Source organism: Pongo abelii, chromosome 17 (assembly GCF_028885655.2).
Source record: "Pongo abelii isolate AG06213 chromosome 17, NHGRI_mPonAbe1-v2.0_pri, whole genome shotgun sequence".
Classification (NCBI taxonomy): Eukaryota; Metazoa; Chordata; class Mammalia; order Primates; family Hominidae; genus Pongo; species Pongo abelii.
In genome coordinates this window covers 63,651,746-63,667,844 of record NC_072002.2, presented here as the reverse complement: position 1 = coordinate 63,667,844, position 16,099 = coordinate 63,651,746, and positions in this window count along the sequence as shown.

Below are 16,099 nucleotides of genomic sequence, written 5' to 3'. Positions count from 1 at the left end.
TACCCTCATCACCACCAGAAACTGCACCACCTCTGAACCCTGATCTCAAGCTTCTCTTTCTCTGACCACCCCTCCTTCCTTCCCAGGTCTCTAACTCCAGACATTGACTTTCAGTCGTGACAGTTTGCCAACCTCACCATTTTTGGCTCCTCTTTCCTCCTTCTCCTGTGTCTATTTGGGGAATCTCAACCTTAGTTGAACTCAGCTATTTCCCCAAGAGCTGAACTTTGCTGGAGAAACCCCTGTGGCCGGGCTGATCGCGTCCCCTTCTGTGCATGATCACAACCTCGAAGTGGGGTCCTTGCTGCCTGGCAAGCCTGGTGTGCGTGGCAGGGATCTGCTGTCCCTCAAGGCTTCACACTTTCCTGAAACCTCTCACCCCCTGCCCACTCACTGTTGGCCAGGCCTCTGACTTCACCCAGGAAAGGGAAGCACAGCTTCCTTCTCTGGCCTCCAGAATACACTCACACCTCCCTGGAGCCTCTGTCTTTCCACCATCCAAGTGGAAGCCTGCAGACCTTCACCCCTTCCCCCAGGCCCATTCCTGACACTTATCAAAGGATGAGAGTGGCTTAGTGGGTTTATTTACTTGTTCATTATCACTAGAAAATTATTATCCTGGCACCTGGTACCAAGTAGGCACTCAATACATACCTCTTTGTGCATAAATGAATATATATTAGGGACAGTTAGCTTTATCGAGTAATATTTTAAAATTACAGTGTTAACAAGGTATGCACTCAATACAAAAACTTCTGACAATGGAAAAGCATAAAGAAAGAAAAGGCAGAAATTAACCATAATTCTATCACTTGTTAATAACTGCTGTCAACTTTTGATGTGTATGCATTCAAAGTTTCCTACACATATATTTTTTCTTCTCGAAATGATTCTTGGATAGATATAGATTACTATCTAACAATTGGTGATGAACATTTTCCTACATCTTTAGATATTCTTCTAAATCTTTTTAATAATTGCACAGTGTTCCATTGTATGGATGACCTTAATTTACTTAACCACTTCCTTAATGTTGGACATCTGTGTTCTTTCCATATTTTTTATCTTCCCTATTTAGTCAATATCCTTATACATAAATATATGTATACATTGTTTTCCCTGTGGCTAAATTCCTAAGTGGACTTGTAGGTCAAAGAGTACACATATTTTAAGGCTTTTGATTTATATTATTAAATCACAAGAGACAATTTGCTTTGGAAACCAAATCAACACAAACACAATCTCTTACTTTTCCAAGCATAACAAATCCCCTTCTGAAGCTCCAGAAGGCTCCTCCCTCAGAAATCCTCATGGCTAGGATCATCCTTTCCATCAACATTTTGCTTAAATGCCCCCTTATCGGCAAGGTCTTGATGGCTCTTCCATACAAAGTGGCACCTCTCCTTCCTTTTCTTTTCTTTTTTTTTTGGGATGGAGTTTTGCTCTGTCACCCAGGCTGGAGTGCAGTGGCGTGATCTCTGCTCACTTGCAACCTCTGCCTCCTGGGTTCAAGCGATTCTCCTGCATCAGCCTCTTGAGTAGCTGGGATTACAGGCGCCTGCCACTACACCTGGCTAATTTTTTGCATTTTTAGTAGATATGGGGTTTCACCATGTTGGCCAGGCTGGTCTCGAACTCCTGACTTCAGGTGATCCACCCATCTTGGCCTCCCAGAGTGCTGGGATTACAGGCGTGAGCCACCACACCTAGCCTCTCCTTCTTTTTCATCCTCTACGTCCTTTTTGCAGTTGCCTAGCTGCACTCAGCACCCCCTGACAAGTCTAATGTTTGTTTATGTCTGTCTCTTCCAGATCTATAAGAGGAGAATGTCTGTTTTGTTCCTTCTGTAGCCCCAGTGTCTTCACCTCGCCTGGCACAGAGTACGTGCTCAATAAGCATTTTGCAAGTGAATGACTGAGTGTTGGCACTTCTAGTCTCAAACTAATGGTGATGATAATATTCGGGGCTCTATAGGAGCTGTTTTAAGTAGCAGAGGCAATTCATAGATAAGGAAACAAACAAATAAAATGACTGTTTAACATAGTCATTGTTGTGAAGGGGGGATACACTAAACACAGGGTGTGATATGTAAACTGAGACCTGAGGGCTGAGCAGAAGTAGGTGTGAGAAGGGCATGGACAAGCACATCCAGGCACATGGAACAGTGTGTAGAAAGGCCTTGAAGTAGGAAAGAAATTAGCAGGTTAAGGAATGGAAAGAAGGCCAGGGCCTGATCATAGCCGTCAGTGGGGTGAGAACCACAGCGGGAGTGGGAGATCACCCATGTGCTGTGGATCAAGGAGCATGAGGAAGAATCCCCTACTCAGGGCTCCTACTCACGATTCAGATCAGGGCAGTGGCCTCCAAAGCCCATTCTCTCCCTGAGTCTCATACATCATGGAGTCTCATCAAATTTACATTTAATGCATGAAACTTCCAGCTCCTTATTTTTAATGTAGTAATGCCATAAGTAAATTTGCATATGTAGTCTTTATTACATAGTGTCCATTATCCCATGTTATGCTCACACACAAACACTATACTATATTGTACATATGAAACCTTTTACTTTACTTTATTTTATTTTATTTTATTTTATTTTATTTTATTTTTGGATAGGGTCTTACTCTGTTGCCCAGGCTGGAATGCAGTGGCACAGTCATGCTCACTGCAGCCTTGACCTCCTAGGCTCAGGTGATCCTTCTGCCTTAGCCTCCCAAGTAGCTAGACTACAGGCACACACCACCACGCTTGGCTAATTTTTATGTTTTTTGTAGAGACAAGTGAGCCCAGACTAGTCTTTAACCCCTGGGCTCAAGTGATCAGCCTGCCTCAGCCTCCCAAAATGCTGGGATTACGGGTGTAAGCCATCGCACCCACCCCACACAAAACCATTTATACTGTGTTTTATGGGGGTACATTAAGGGATTTAAAAATGTGATTCTCTTCTTGTGCCCTGATTAAATTAATTAATTAATTTATTTATTTATTAACACAGAATTTTGCTGTGTCACCTAGGCTGGAGTGCAATGGCGCGATCTTGGCTCACTGTAACCTCCACCTCCCAGGTTCAAGTGATTCTCCTGCCTCAGCCTGCTGAGTAGTTGGGATTACAGGCACCTGCCTCCACACATGGCTAATTTTTGTATTTTTAGTAGAGATGGGGTTTCACTATGTTGGCCAGGCTGGTCTCGAACTCCTGACCTCAGGTGATCCACCTGCCTTGGCCTCCCAAAGTATTGGGACTGCACTTGTGAGCCACCATGCCTGGCCCCTGATTTTATTTTTTATCAGATTTTCTCATTGTGCTTCATTGCTCAATATTTTATACTGACCTGTTTTCCAGTTCACTAATCTTCTATTAGTGACATCTAATCTGCTGTTAAACCCATTCATTGCTTGTTAATTATGATGATGATTATTTTTTGTAGTACTTTGTATTTGTCTAGAATTTCCATTTGATAACCTTTAGGAGTTTCCAGTTCTCCTTAAATTATTTATCTTTCCAATTTTTTTGAACATATCAATCACAATTATTTTAAAGTCTCCTATTTTAAATAATAATATCTGGATCTCATTCAGGTTTATTCCTATTATCTGTGGTTTTTTTCCACCTCTTAGTTTCAGTCATATGATCTTATCTCCTGTCATGCCGGTAAATGTTATTGACTTCCAGACATGGTATATGGAAAGATTGTAGAGATAACTTGAGGCTCTGAATAATCCAGAGAGGATTTACTTTTGACTCTGGAAGGGAGTTAGAGTAGAGGCAGCGCACTTTAATCCCATGTGGGATTAAGTTTGTTTGAAGCTGTGCTTCAAACTTTGTGAGGGCTGACCTATTTCTGATTTGCACTTCAAGGGTCCTAACCGACAGTTGTTTTTTTTTTTAAACAAGCCATCTCTCCACTTGGAGATGCTTGAGTTCTCCCCTCTCCTCTTTCTCTAACTCCAGGAGGTTGCAAAAACCCCAGTCTCCACTTCCTGCTCACATTCTCAACTTCATGCTACTGCTTAGGGGAAAGTAGGGCCAAATGTTGAGCTCATCTTTCTAGATTCAAATTTTAAAAATGTATTGTATCTCTTTTTTCGGTTGGTGGCAAAGTTGGTGTGATATATAAGCTAGTCTACTGTAGCCAGAAGTAGAAATTGGCACAGATCTTAAAACCCACCCCTGCTGAGAGGTCATTCCAGTCCCCTGCTTCAACTTGGCCATTCAAAGGGTCAGCCTTGGCCTCCTCCTACCCTGAGCACCTGCTCCCCATTCATACAGGGCTTGGCTGCTGCCTAGTGATGTTCCTGGCCTGGAGGCTGCCTCTAAAATGGCTACCCTTCCAGCCCCAGCATCCAGGCTGGTCAAGATGGTAGTGCCCTGGTTTTTGCCAAGGCTCTGCCATCACAGAGTGGCCAGGCTCACTTCTGTCTGCTGACCAGCCTCACTCACACGCCATGCCTTCTGTAGCTCCCTTTTTGCAGGCTCCATGCTCAGTGCTTAACATAAGTGGTCTCATTTCATCCTCATAGAAACACTAGCAAGTAACTATAGTTATCTTCATTTTATAGATGAGGAAACTGAAGCCCTAGGGGTTTAGTCATAATCCCTGCCCACCTCATAAAAGCACATATGTACTTAGGTGTTCAATTAATTTTCTCGTTCACCCTAGACTATAAGCAACATGAAGGCAGAAAACGTGTCTATACATCTATTTTATATCCTCATCATATGCCCATGCCTGGCACAAAGTCTGTAGGCAATAACAACCAATGAAGCCAGATGTGGTAGTGCAGCCTGTAATCCCAGCTGCTCAGGAGGCTAAGCTGGGAGGATGGCTGAAGCCCAGGAATTTGAGGCTGTAGTGTGCTACGGTCACATCTGTGAATAGCCACTGTGCTCCAGCCTGGGCAACATCGTGAGATCTCCATCCTAGAAAAACAAAAAACAAAAACAAAAACAACCCAACCAAAACCAAAACCAAAAAGAAGCATTGAGTGAATAAATAAAGCTTCAAGGCCCAAAGTTGTTTGTGGTGGAGGCCAAACTCCAGGGAGTCCTGCCTGCTCACCACTCACATCACAGCTGTTGGGGAATATGTTCATTCACCAGAGAGTTCCCAGTACCTTCTATGTGTTGAGATTCTAGTGGAGTTTCCTGCTACCAGGGGTATAATTTTGGCAATTTCAGTGCTTTGGTGTTGGGGGTTCCATTGCCCTTAACCAAGGTCTGGGGACCCATATGGAACTGAGGAATGGACTCAAAAGCTTTTGACATTACAGTAAAAATTTGTAGAGAATTTTTCTAGAGAAAGATCTATTGTATTTCTCAGACTCTCAGAGAGGTCTGGGACCCCCCCGAAAAGGTCAAGAATCTTGGGCATAGGGTTTGGTTGCCTGGCCAGGGAGGGGCTTCCTGAAGCCACCCACAGCTTGTTGGGGGCCGACTGGAGAAACCAGCCAGGGTGTGAAGGGGAAGCCTCTCTTCTAGCCTGAGCAGGGTACCCAGAGCCCTCCAGCCAGCAATCTCGAAAATCCCTCAAGGTTAGGGGGTGGGTGTCACTCACCGAAGGACCGTGAATAATGGAGATCTGGCCCTCTCAGGGCAGCCACTGACAGGAAAGCCGCCCCACCGGCTCAGCGGCATATTTGTGTGGCTTCTGGTTCTGAGGCAACCGCCAGGTGAGGCAGGGGTGGCGGGGGTGGGTGTGTGGGAATTCCCAGGCCCCAGCTCAGCACTTTGAGCGAAGACCCTGAGTCCATGATGGAGGGGGCAGGAAGGCACCACCCGTCCCTCGAAAGGAGAGAGGAGGCCGCTGGGGCACCTTCTCCCTGCTCAGGCTGCCCAGGGTGCCCCCGGCCTGAGGATGAGGAGATTCTTGTTTAGTTTCGGAATCAGCAAGTCCAGCTACAAGAACATCCTCTCAGAATCAGAAAGGTCTCTCCTTGTACATATTCTTCCTCACACACAAAATGCTTACAATTTTTTTTGTTAGACGCACACTCTCAAAAACACGAGCACTCTCTTCTCACACCCACCAAATTCTCTCTCGTGTGCACATTTGTTTTCTCTTTCTCTCACACACAGGCTCACACCCGTTCATGACCAGGTTCGGGAGGCTCCTGCAGACCTGGAGTCTGACCTTGGCCTCTGCGTCCACCTCAGGGTTCCTGAGGTGACTGGGTGGCTTCCTGGCTCCGCCTTTCTCAGTATTGTTCCCCATTGGTCAGCCCTGACAAGGTCACTTCCTACACAGAGTGTGGCAGACCTTGCTGGCCTCGTCCACCCCCCTGCGCTGTGAGCCACCGTCCTGCCCCTTCATCCCACAGGTCCCCTGACCTAGCCTGGCCCTGGGCGCAGCCTTTGACAGGGAGTCAGGGGCCAGACCCTCCTTGTCCCCCAATCCCCAGTTCAGTTCAATAATTCTGTCTCAGAACTTAGAGGAGTTTAAGAAGGAGAAAATGTTTAAGAAAAGTCAAGAAAACCAAATTATAATTTTATGTCCAGCTGTGACATGACTCACTTAGTGCACATCCTCCAACTCCCAGACCAGAAGCTTCCCCTGAGCCCACCATGGCTCCCGGGGGAGGTAGGGGTGACAGGAGTGGGAAGGATTGTGTTCCTGGAAGGTCCTCGGCCAGGGTAGTCCCTGAGAGACTCTAATGTCCTCTGGGGCTGAGTGTTCCCTGCTGTGGCTGGGCTCAGGGAAAGCCACATTGCCGGGTGTCTGGACTTGGAGAAGGTCCTGACATGATGCTGCCATGGTTGCCCCATCAGTGTAGCTGGGTGCATGGGCAAAGGTGGCCTAAGACAGGATGATATTTAAAATATTTAGGTCTGGGCACAGTGGCTCACACCCATAATGCCAGCGCTTTGGGAGGCTGAGGTGAGAGGATTGCTTGAGGCCAGGGGTCCAAGACAAGCCTGGGCAACATAGGGAGCCCTTGCCTCTCCAAAAAACAAACAAAAAATTAGCACTCAGCACCAATTATGAGAACTGAGCTGGAACAGGACCCCAGAGGCCACCCCCACCAAGCTGTGCCCGCCTTTAACCCTGTAGTTCCTAGATGTGGGCAGTTGTGGTGAGGTTGGTCCTGGGAGGTAAGAAGGGCAGGGATGGGACAGTGGCTATTTAGCAGTTGCTCCTGAAGAAGCAGCTGTGGGGGACATATGTCGAGATTCTAGCTGAGTTCCTGCCATCAGGGGTATAATTTCGGCAGTTTCCAGATTTTGAAAACATGTACACACATGGTTAGCAAGGTGCAGAATGGGCTGCCTTGAGCCCATATGAGCTTTTGAAACCCCGAGGGGCTAATGATGAAGAGAGCCGGGGTGGGGGTTGGTGGCAGGAAACATGAGAGAGTAACACCAGCATTTAATATTGATGTAGTGCTCACTGTGTGCCTGATGCCTACTCAGTGACTTCCACATATTACCTCACACGATAATTTAAACAGTGCTGTTGGCCTAGCACTTTGGGAGGCTGAGGTGGGTGGATCACTTGAGATCAGGAGTTCGAGACCAGCCTGGCCAACATGGCGAAACTCTGTCTCTACTAAAAATACAAAAATTAGCTGGGCATGGTGGCGGATGCCTGTAGTCCCAGCTGCTTGGGAAGCTGAGGCAGGAGAATCACTTGAACCCAGGGGGTGGAGGTTGCAATGAGCAGAGATCGCGCCATTGCATTCCAGTCTGGGCAACAGAGCAAGACTCAATCTCAAAATAAATAAATAAATAAACAGTGCTGTTGAGATATATTTAAAGCCAAAGCGTACAATGTGCTATGTTTTGATACATGTATGTACCCACGAAATCATCACTACAATTAAGATAACGAACAAACCCATTGCCCCTCAACGTTTCCTCGGAACTCTCGGTAATTTCTCCATCCAGACCCTTCCTTCTGTCCTCAGGCAACCACTGACCTGCTTTCTGATGTTATAGATTTGTTTTCGTTTTCTATAACTGTTTACAGAAGTATCTCATTTAATATTTACAACGACCCTCTGAAGTGACTACTACTTTTCTTGCCATTATCCCTATTTTACAGATGAGAAAATAGAGGCACAGGGAGGTTAAATGACTTGTCTGCAGTCACACCACATGGCCTGGGAGGGGTGGAGGCCAGGTGTGTGGCTTTGGAGCCTGGCCTACTGACCACAACACCGTACTGCCCCCAACACCGTACTGCCCCTCACTCAGGTGGAAGGACCTGAGCACAGGAGGGTGTCAGAGGCCAGAGGGAAGCAAGGAGGTCTCCTGTTTCAGAGGCCAGAGGGAAGCAAGGAGGTTCCCTGTTTCAGAGGCCAGAGGGAAGCAAGGAGGTTTTTGGGAGAGGGGTCAGGAAACCTCAGGATGTGAAGCTGGTGAGGGGCGCGTTAGGGGTCACGGCCAGGCTGGGCTTGGCTGCGGTGAGCTGTGGGCAGTAGGCAATGAACTGGCCTACAGCCTGAGTCAGGGTCTGGTGATCTTAGCAGGCCTGTGGAGCTTGTTCCCGCCACAGGAGGGGCCAGTTAGGGTGGCTGTCTCCCGAAAGCTTTTCCCCGTCTGTCCCTGGAGGCACCTTTGGTCTGCAGCGGCTTTCTGTTATGCTATGGAGAAAAGCCCTGATGGCCGGCTCTCCCCCTGCAGCCTGGCCTGGGGGCTGCAGCCAAACTGGGAAGGAGTTGCAGTCTGAGGATCCCTCTGGGTTCCCTCTGGCTGGGAACCCTGGGCAGACCTCGAGCCCTGGACCGAGACACCGTGGTCATGTGGTGCCTCCAGAGCAGCTGGCCAGGGCTGGGCACAGGGCACGATGTCTCCAAGGCTGCCAAAACACCTGCGGAAGACCCCAGATGCTTTCCAAATGCCCCTGTCACAGCAGAGCTTGGATGAGCAAAAGACGAGGTGGAGCGTCTGAGCTTCTCTAGGGGCCACTCAAGGAAGGGGTTTCTGGAGAAGGCCAGTTTGGAGCAAGGCTTTGAGAGGGAGGACTTCGGGCACATGACCAGCGATTTGGCCAGGATGACACTGGGCTACCTCTCGCTAGCCTGTCTGTGATGATCACCAGTAGTAACTGATAAACCTGAAACAATGAATACTGACAAGAGGGCAGTAATCACTGTGATTTTACATTCGGCTAACTTGCTGCTGCAGAGGTAGGGACTAGATGGTAAATAATGGGCAAAGACTGTAAATCACCCCAAAAACTGATCGATCCAGCAGCAGATTGACCCAACTTCCTGGCCCTGGTGCCTGGGTCTCGGGGGCCATCATGGGGGACAGTGCTGGGACTCCCAGGGTTGCTCCGGTGCAGGAGTAGGGGTATCCCCACCCCGGGAGACTGGGCCTGGGTTCCAGTCCAGCTCTGCCAACTGCTTGCTGTGCTACTCTGGGCTGGTCGCTCGCCCACTCTGGGCTCCTTTTCCTTCAGCTGTGAAATGGCGGGCTCCGATATTCTACAATTCCAAGTCTCCTCTGCCCTACCTAGATACCTGAAGATTCCTGGACCCTTTTAGGAAGGGGCCAGCCCTGTCCAGACTCCTAGGAGGGCTCAGGCACAGGGAAGGAATAGAGTGGATGAGGGTCCTGCCAAGGCCCCTGCCTGGCCAGTGACAGGAAAGCAGTGGATCATGGCACAGGGAGCGATTTTACTGGAAAGATGAAAGGAAATTGCATCTTTAATAATTCACCGGCCGGTTTGAAGGGAGGCAGGTTGGCGGGGCTGTGGAGCCGCCAGGCGATCCCAGCCTCTGTTCCTGGAAATCCTCCGGCTCCAGAGCTTGCCCGAGAGACCTGGGGCCCTCCATCTCCTCCTGGCCCAGGGACAGCGGGAGCCGACAGAGTCTAGACCAGGGTGAGAGGTTAAACACAGCCATCCCGGGAACCTACTGAATTGATATCCCCAGCAAAAAGGGAGCCAAAATAATCGATACAGCAGCGGCCCAGGAAAGTGGCCAAGCTCGGGCCCCAGCCCAGCCCGGTGGAGTTGCTGCAGAAAAGGAGGGCTCGGGCTCTGGCCAACTACATGGGGCTTTGGTGAGCATACTGGCTTCGGGGGCTCTGCCTGGGGTCACCAGGAATGGAAAGGGACCTGGAGGCAGGCAGGGGTCGCCAATGCTGAGTAGCCTGTCCAGCTAGTGGGGTGGGTGCAGGGGCCACACTGCCTGGTGTCCTCCATGGGTCCTCGTTTTGTCCTTCCTTCCTGGAATGTTTTGGCTTATGCTGAAGCATCAGGACCTTCAGCCTGGGAGCCCTGAGTGTCAGATAGAGAAAGAAGCAGCTGAAGCCAGGAAGAAGTGGTCCAGGACACAGATGGAAGGTGCCAAAGACAAAGCTAGCCAGAGTCAAAAGTTCTGGAGTCCACACATGTTGGTTTGACTCCCAGCCCAGTCCCTCGGGCAAATCACTCCTGGGCCTACAGCCGGTCCCTATGAATGGGACCTCAAGGGACACGAAGAGGTGCAAGACCCTGTGCTCCCAGGAGGAGCTCTGCATCTGTAGGCTATCGTCATTATTAGGCCTTTTCCTCAAAGGCTGTAGAATTGTGGTTGACTCCACTGAAATTTCAAAGCTCTCCTGGGTAGGTTAGCCTGGGTAGAAACTGGATTAGCGGGGAGTGAACTCCATAAAGGAGAACAGACTAGGGGATGGAGGGAATCTGGGGGCCAAAATGGGCTCATGCAGAACAACTGTTAAAATCTGTCTCTTCCACTGCTCCCTCCCTTCCTTCCTCCCTCTCCTGCTAATTAGCAAAGACAACTCAAGAATTACAGAGAAGGCCAGGCGTGGTGGCTCATGCCTATAATCCCAGCACTTTGGGAGGCCAAGGCAGGCGGATCACATGAGGTCAAGAGTTTGAGACCAGCCTGGCCAACATGGTGAAACCCTGTCTCTACTAAAAATACAAAAATTACCCGATGTGGTGGCATGTGCCTGTAATCCCAGCTACTTGGGAGGCTGAGGCAGGAGAATCGCTTGAACCCGGGAGGTGGAGGTTGCAGTGAGCTGAGATCTCGCCATTGCACTCCAGCCTGGACAACAAGAGTGAAACTCCGTCTCAAAATAAATAAATAAATAAACAAATAAATGAATCACAGAGAACCCACCTTAAAATCTAACATACCCATCCTTCTTTTATAGATGGGGAAACTGAGGCCCAAAGAACACTTTCATGGGCACCTAGCTGGTTGGGGTGGAAGCAGGACTAGAATTCTCTGCCAACTCTCAATCCAGTGCCCTTTCCCTGAGTGCAGGGGCCTCCGGTTCCCTTCTGCCCAGCTCTGATGCTGGGAAGCGTGGTGTGGCCTCGAGGCCGCGCGACTCACCGTGACTCACTGTCTGATCTTGGCCCATTCCGGTCCTCTGAGGCTCAGCCTTCCTCCCTGGAAAACTAGGATAAGTCCCACCTCCAACCCCAGCCAACCTCAGGGGCCCCTCAGGAGGACCCCAGGGACTAGCACAACTTTAATTCTAGGTCAGCAAAACATTTCTTATCTGGCAGGTCCCATACTTATGAAAGTCACTGGGGATGAGAAAGCAGGCAAAGATGGTTTCTGAGCAGATCAATGGGTGGCTTCAAACCCCCATTCATGCAGCAAAGCTCATGCTTTTTGGTATAAAAATGCCCCTCAGGCCCTCACTCAGGGCCTATTTCCTCTTGCTTGGCAAATAGTTTGGGTAAGTTTGGTGGTCTAGTTTCTCAGGTCACAACAGGTATACTGATAGTAGTAAGAAGAATTTTGTGATGACAGAGAAGTGAGAACAATTGTAAAATGCAGATCCAGTAATTAAAAAAGCAAGGCAGATGGGGTCTACCTTGACAATCCTGAGGCTGACCCCGTGTTGCAGTCTGGTCTACTCATTAGCCTTGTCAGAAGGACCTGAGTCACCAAGGAAGTCAACACACGCTGACTTCTGAGAAATTTGGGATGTGGAGGATCCCCCGTGGAAAGATTGCTACCAAAAAATGAAAATAAAAAGTTTTGCTGTTTAAAGAGGTAGATTATAGCTACAGAAAATGAAGGTCTGTGTCACGCCTCATTCTGCACCATGCCAGGCGCCCGCGATGTAGGTAGCTGGCCTTGGCTGAACATCAGAGCCCGCAGAACCCTCTTTAGTTTTCCTCCCCCATGGAGGCGGCTCCCACCTGGCCAATTAACTGGTTTTCCTGCTGTTCCTCACCGTTCCTCTCCCCTTTAATCCATTCTGCATGCTGCAGGAAGATGTCTCCCTTAATTCTTCCTGTCTTCTTCTGATAAAGAGACTCTGACTTTGACCGTCGTCTGCCTGACCCTAGGCAGCACTTGCTTGCACACTGGCAGCCCACCCTGAGGCCGACCTCATGTGCTGGGTCAGCTCCCCACCAGGAGACTGGGTCCCCAGGCCACTGCCTCGCTGGGTGGCCCCCTCTCTAGGGATTAACGACTCCATCACCAGAAGGTGCGGCTGTGTGTAGTCAGCAGAGCACCTCATTGTGGGCTTTTCTTTCTGTGCCGCCCTCTCCGCCACCTGCCAGGTTCCCCACTGCCTTGCAGCGGACGCACAGGGAGGGATTGTGGCATTGACCTGGACAGCGACTGGCCTTAAATCTTCAATTAGAGTGGCAACACTCAGCTTGAGGGTAGGGCGGGTGTGTCTTTCTTCTGTATCTCCCAGGGCAGGGCTCAGCTCTGTCTTGCACCCAGCAGGTGTTCAAGGTCAGCTGATGGGTGCTTGGTGGGGCGTTACGTGGGTGACTCTTTGGCTCACCTGTTAATGCTTCACTGAGGATGGTGAGGCCAGCACCCTAAGTCTCAGCTTCAAAAGTGCTTAGAAGTTCAGCCAAACCCCACACCAACACCTGTCCCGCTGACCCCAGTCCCAGCGGGTCCTAGCGGGAGAGCAGATAGGCTTTACTGCACACCCACTGCCCGAGAGAATCAGCAGCAGACAGACCCAGCAAGGCGGGCGAGTCTCGTGGTTAAGAGGGAAGAGAGCTGTCATTTGTGGAGGACTCAAAGCTCATGCACTGTTTCTCCAAACAGTCCAGCAAGATGGGATTGTGCATTCCCATTTTCAGCAGATGAACCGAGACTCGAAGAAGCCGAGTGAGCTGCCTGGCCTCACTAAACCTATTCCTACCTCTCTCTGTGGACGTGTCAGATTCATTGCTGTGTGGGGGACACTGAGTGTGAGCATCAGGGTCAGCAGCAGGGCCTTGGAGGCAGAGGGGACCGTGTGAGAATCCTGCCCTCTTTCTAGTGCTGTGACCTGGGCCATGTCGGCCTCTCTCAACCCCAGGCCAAGTCCTCCCCTGTGTAAGATGGAGAAGGTCCCACCTCGGGTGTGGTGTGAGGAGATGAGGGCGCTTAGGTGGGTGCCTGGTTCGAGGCGTGCCCGTGGTGTTAGCTGTACCTCTGTGACCTTGGGCCAGTCCCTTCCCTGTAAGGACCTCAGTGTCCTCATCTGCAAAATGGGAGGGTGGCTTTAAACCACCTTCCACATTCTGGTATCCTGGAGTGTTTGGAGGGGCCACTGGGGAAAAGCAATGGAGGAACTTCTGGGGAGGGGCAGCAGGTGCAATTGATGGAAGGAGGTGGCCCCGGGGTCCCCATTGCTTCTGTGGAACCCAGGAGGGTGAGGGGTCTGTGGGGTCGTGTTCTGACCCACATCCTGCACCATGAAGGGGAGATTCCTCCAACACCATGGCTGAGGGGGCCGCAGTGTTGCTGGAACTCATCAAGGGCATAGGGTGTGGGGCTTTGCTCCTTTAGGAGGCAGCCTCCTCCACCGTTGGGCGGTTCCGGTTTCCAGAACATCGTCCTTGTGTGGACCTGGCCTGCCCCCCAAATCTCTTCTGAGTCTCCAACTAGGCGCCTCAAGCTGAGAGCGTCCCTTGACGCCCCCAGGAATATTTTCCTCGACTCAGTTTGTCCAGACCTTTCCCTCCCTAACTGAGGGATAGGCCAGAGTTCTGGAAGGAAGGTCCTTCGTGAGCAGAGGCCAGCTGTGCCTGCTCACTGGGGACCTCCAGCCCATTCTCTGCCATAGCAGACCCCGTGTCAGTCCCCACTCCCAGGGGCAGACGAAGGCTTGGCCACTGAGACAACTGTGTCTCTGGCTCTAGGACGTGGCACCCTCTCAGCTCGGCCTCCCAGCTCTCCCTGCACAGAGGCCACCCAGCCTGGGAGGCTTGCAAAGTGCAGCACAAATTCACACACCCCACATCACACACACCCACACACAGCACACACACATACACCACACATATACCACACTAATTCTCCATTCTCACACTACGTACACACAACACAACCCTCTCCAACCACACATACCTCGCTCCCTGCGTGTGTGCATGTATACCACATCCCACACCCCCACACAACACACAACACAACCCTCTCCAACCATACATACCCCGCTCCTGCACGTGTGCGTATATACCACATCCCACACCCCCACACAACACACAACATAACCCTCTCCAACCACACATACCCTGCTCCCTGCACGTGTGCGTATATACCACATCCCACACCCCCACACAACACAGTCACACTCCACACCCAGAGAGTCTCACATGCAGCGCCCAGGTTGTGTCCTACACAAGGGTGCTCAGCTGTGGGTCTGAGGCAGCTCCCAGGGTTCTGGGGCAGGGCTGGGCACCTGGAGGGAGGAAGAACACCTCCTAACTGGCATGAAGGTGCCCTCTGCACTGGCTGAGACTCTGGCACCCATGACCACAGAGCACTCCCCACCCACCTCCAGGCCTCTCTAGACAGTGAGACATGAGGCCACTGAGGACCGCCAGCCCTCCCCACTGGAAGGCCCTGCCTGTGCACCACCCCCATTCCTCCCTGGCCCTGGGTGCCCCCCCTCGAGTATGTGGCTCCAGGCACAACTGACTCTTCCCTCCCCAAGCCCCTCAGTCTCTTAGTACCTGGACCACATCCTTCATCCCCCACATGCTTATGGGGCACCTGCTGGGGCCAGGCCCTGGCTCAGTGCTGGGGAGACAGAGGGGACGAAGTCACGCTCATCCTCAGCAGGCATCTGCCATCTGCACACCAATGGCCATGCCCAGGGAGCAGGACTGTGGTAGAACATCCCTGGCAACTGTAGGAGCCCAGAGGGGTGATCTGTAACCCTGACTAGGGAGCAGTCAGGGAGAGCTTCCTGAAAGAGGTGGCAGTAGACAAAGGCACACGCTTTCTAACTGCTGTTACTCACTGAATGCTGAGCTCTGCCCCCTCTCACCAGAAAGGGAGGCCGTGGTGTGAATCAGAGACAGCCCATCTGCAGACCTGTGATCAGGAACAGTGAACCTCTGTGTTGCAGTTCCTGAGATTTGGGGCTTGTTAGTCACACAGTGACATGGCAGTAGCTAGGTGACACGGACCCTGAGCCCCCTTTCCAATCTGGTGACATACCTCATGAGTTACTGTCCCTCCCCACCTGCTCAGCCTCAGCACTTCTCCTTTTCCTCTAAGCTGCACCCGGCTGAGCCTGGCCCCGGCTGAACGGGACTGCACTGATGACGCGCCTGGGCCATGAGCCTCCCTCCCACCCATTTTGTTTGCCTTTGTGATGCCTTTGCGTCCTTGTGTGTTCTGCTGGGTCAGCAGGAGATTCAAGAGCCCTGACCTGAGCTCCCTGAACATTTCTGGGAACTGGAGGTGACAGAGTGGGCCGGCTGTCTTGTGTCTGATGTGTAGGTGGCATGATGTCAGGAATGGGGCAGAAAAAGGCTTCCAGACTCCTGAGACACACTGAGTCCCATTGAGCATAGATGGCTATTAGGGACCTGTCTCTAGCACAGGGAGAAGGAGGCTGTGGCCCCTCCGAGAGGCCTCCTTTCAGTTCAGCTCCTAAGGACGGTCTTCCAGAAGCTCTCTGCACAATCTTTCACTTACCCAAGAAACGTCAACATTTGCCCCCGAATGACACAGAATCACACTGGTGGTTACTCAGGCTGACACAGCGTTTACACAGATTTGAAACTCTGTAGGTGTGACTGCTGGCTGCAGAACTCTCCACTGAGTGCTGAAACATTCTAAGCCACAAAAGGTAAGATTTTAGAGTGTGCAGAATTGCAAGGGTCTGTGTATGCATACAAGTATTTTTAAAATTAGCTTCTCACCTGCTTTA